Source organism: Neopelma chrysocephalum, unplaced genomic scaffold, assembly GCF_003984885.1.
Source record: "Neopelma chrysocephalum unplaced genomic scaffold, ASM398488v2 Primary Assembly neopelma1_73b, whole genome shotgun sequence".
Lineage (NCBI taxonomy): Eukaryota > Metazoa > Chordata > Aves > Passeriformes > Pipridae > Neopelma > Neopelma chrysocephalum.
Genome location: NW_020897734.1, coordinates 1,595,554 through 1,599,100, shown reverse-complemented (window position 1 = coordinate 1,599,100; position 3,547 = coordinate 1,595,554). Strand labels below are relative to the sequence as shown.

General features: G+C 45.9%; 1 protein-coding gene across 8 annotated transcripts in view; it reads right to left on the bottom strand.

Moving 5' to 3' along the window:
• Positions 1 to 69, bottom strand: part of LOC113969520 (A-kinase anchor protein 17B) — an 11,575-nt gene extending 11,506 nt beyond the window's left edge. For all 8 annotated transcript variants that reach the window (XR_003534884.1, XR_003534883.1, XM_027687317.1 and 5 more), the window contains exon 1: positions 13 to 69. The gene's annotated coding sequence lies outside the window, so the exon portion shown is untranslated. The remainder of the gene's footprint in view (positions 1 to 12) is intronic.
• Positions 70 to 3,547: the final 3,478 nt, after the last annotated feature.

Below are 3,547 nucleotides of genomic sequence, written 5' to 3'. Positions count from 1 at the left end.
GGCCTCCCTTACCCTCCGGCCGCGCTGCACCGCCGGCCCGGAGCGCCGCCACCCCGGGGCGGAGCGCGGCGGTGGCGGCGGCGGCAGCAGCGCCGGGGGGACCCGCCCCTGGGGCGCGGCTCCGCCCGCCCCTCCCGCGCGTCCCGGTCATCCGCCCGCCCCTCCCGCGCGTCCCGGTCATCCGCCCGCCCCGGCCGCACCCCGGGGTGTTTTGCGGTCACCAGGCTCCCGTGAAGGGGCGTCTCGGCCCTGTGGTGGTTGGGGATTTGACGGGTGCTTTTGAGGAACGATTCGCGAGGCGAATCCCGGGTGGTGCCGGTGGCTGCTCTTCCCGCCCGGCTCTTTGCCCTTGAGGGTCTGCACAGCCCCTGCACGCCCGGCCTCGGCTGCACCGGCCTGGACCCGGCATCCTCAGCCTGTGGGGATCATGTGTGTGCAGTGTATTAAAAATATACCAAAGGGAAAAGGTTGCCTCTCAGCAGCTGCCTCGCTCGGGCAGTGCGAAGGCCTGGTTGTGATACAATACCGTGTTTTCCTTTGTCCTGCAACACAGGTAGCTCATCCACCACCGCTTGGTGGATGAGAAATAGCGTGTAAGGGTTTATGTCTGGCTTTTCCCTGGCTTGTACGTGTTTGTCCAGCAGGAACGCTGTGCCCGTGTCTCAGCACGGTACCAAGGCTCCCAAGGGTGCCAGCACCTCACCTGTGTGCTGCTGGAGGTACCAGCACTTCCAAGCACCTGGCTGTTCTGTCTTCAAGATCTCCAGAGGAATTCAAGGTAGAGTAGCCATTCACTCAAATACTCCCTCTATTTTCAGTGTTGGTTTTGTATCTTGCAATCTTCCAAACATAACTGTAAAACATAATACATTTTTTATCTCTCATGCCCCGTGTTAGAAACAGACACTTCTGTCTCTTCTCCTGGGGCAGTATGGTTGTAAATATGATGGGTGATGATCATAGGACATACACAGGGCTTGGGCTGCAGGCAGAGGGTCTTTTGCCATTGTGGAATATCACTCCTGCTGGGTTGAGCACTGTATTGGAGCAATGTGAAGAGTTACTCTGGGAATGACCAGTAAGTTGTATTTCCTCTAGGAAAGGAGACAGGGAAAACTGATGTTAAGGAAATCACTCTGGCAACGTTCTCATGTTATGAAGAAGTGTCTTGTCATATTAATTAAACATGCCAAAGCCAAAACTGATAAAAGGATGATTCAGTTTTACACAGTGGATGAAAGAAATAATTCCCTTTTACAGAGTGGACAATAAAACTGTGGAGATCATTGCTACAAAGAATATGGGAGATTGAGCACCTTGCTTCAGATGTGGGTTTTATGTTTACAGAAGCAACAGCAAAATACAGAGTTGTTTTGCAGATACAATTTTGAGCCAGTATTAGTTGTCTCATTCTGTGCAAAAGATACAATGTTGAGACATTAGAAAGAGATCTTGAGAGGATAATTGTCCCATATCTCCCTCCTGCAGAGGAGTTACACTTCCCTCTGCACCCTGCAAGCTTCTAGGCTTTATCCCATCTGTTACATACCTAGATTTGCTCTACTCTTACAAAAACTTTCTTCTTAGAACTGGTCATAGCAAGAAAGAGGAAATTCTTGCCTGAACAAGTCACATGACACCTCTGAAAATCAGTTCAGGGAAAAATGGTGCCAAGGACTGTGTAGAGCCATCTCATTTGTTTGTTCTGGGTTTATTGTAATTTAGCTAAAGTGGATTTGAAGTGAATCAGCTTTAGTGCACAGAAATTGCAACATCATAACCAGCTACATTTCAAAGGGGTGTTCTTTAAAGCCTGGAAGCCAGTGTGCATAGGCAAGCTTCTCTGGATGCTTCAGGATTAGGCTGGGGAGGAAGATGGTTGGAAGATTTGAACATGAAGTGTGTTTTACTATGTGAAAGGAAGAATCTTGGCTATGGTTCTGCTTTGGGCTTGGTAATGCCATTCCAGGAGCTATGTCTGTATGTTATGTACTGCTCAAGTAATTTAAAAGCTAAGGTAGCTTTCCCTGTTGAGACTATATATCTCTCTACCTCTAGGTTGTACAGTCTATAGAAAAAATCAAACCTCAGAGTTGTTTTTCATTTTGAAATAGAACACTGAGACCTGTTCCAAGGGACAGCAGGAAACTTGCACAGTTTGATTTCATAAATAAAAGTGATACAACCTTGCTTCATGCAGATGGTTGTCAGTGTGGGTTTGACTCAGGAAGCTAATTTGTGCACTGCTGAGATATTCTTTCCCTAGATACTGATGTGATCAGTTATTGAGAGGCAGCTGACTTACACAACCACTTTCTAGCCAGGAACAAGTGAATGATGGGTTGAATACTGCCATCCCCTGGCTGGCTGCACAAAAAACTCGTTCAACTTAAATGTCTTTAAGGTAATATTAAAAGTACCTGGTGCTTTGGGTTGGTTTTTTTTAACGTGTTTAATTTCCCTGTCAGGACCTTCTAATCAGCCTGTGTGGTGATGGATTTAATCCAAAAGAAGTTACCTCAGAAATACTTCTTATGTAAATGAGTGATTTTGCTTGGAGGGAAAGAAAGAAAGAGAAAGAAAGAGAGGAAGAGAGAGAGGAAGAAAGAAAGAGAAGAAAGAAAGGAAGAAAGTTAGTTCTTAGTCCAACATATAGTTTTGGTTTTAAGAATTAGTTTTCTAGAACATAAGCTGTCCAGCCATGGGAAATGTGATAATTTATAAAGTCCTGAATACACAACCCTTAATATAATTCTGTTTTATAACATTTTGGAGCTATGCTTAGACTGTGTAAGTGGGAGCTTTTTTATATAGACACAGAGATCGAAGTTTCTTGGTTGCTTCCTCCTTCTAAAGTCTGCTCTACAACTACCCAATCCAGCTGACACTGTGAGTCGCTCGTGGTACTGAGAGGCAGCTCGTGATGAAGTCACAGGAGTAACAGTGTGAGGTTCTATTTCTGCCTCAGTCACAGACGTCCTGGGTTATCGGAGGCAAATCTGCTAATTTTTGCTATCAGGCATACAGACAACCCAGCTGCTTGCTGGAGTGGCTTCTCCTCCTACCACCAATGAAGGAGTGGACTGAAAGCACGTTGTGCTCTAGGAATCTCCAGCAAATGTCCTGGAAAGCAGTGGCAACTGAACGTCACTGAGCAGGGCTAAATATAGAGATTTTCTAGCTCGTGTGTGAGGACGGCATGGGCAGAAAAGTGGTTTTTTTGATAGCTTTGTTCATTCTCTCTCCCTCATCTCAGAAGATTTCCATGAAACTTTAAACATATTCTTGTTAGGTACTGACATGGCACCCAAGGAAGACAGTGTCAGAATAGAAAGGAGTTTAATTTAGAAAATGACAGCACATTCCAACACCAACTTTACTAGTAAAACCAGTTTGTGACAGATCTCAGTGCTGTGCCTGATTCTGATGTCAGCCACACCTGTATTGTGCTGAAGCAGCTCATTGATAGTGACCAAACTATTTGCAGTCACCAAACCAAATCAAAACAAAACCAACCAAGCAAACAAAAACACAACTCAAACCAAAC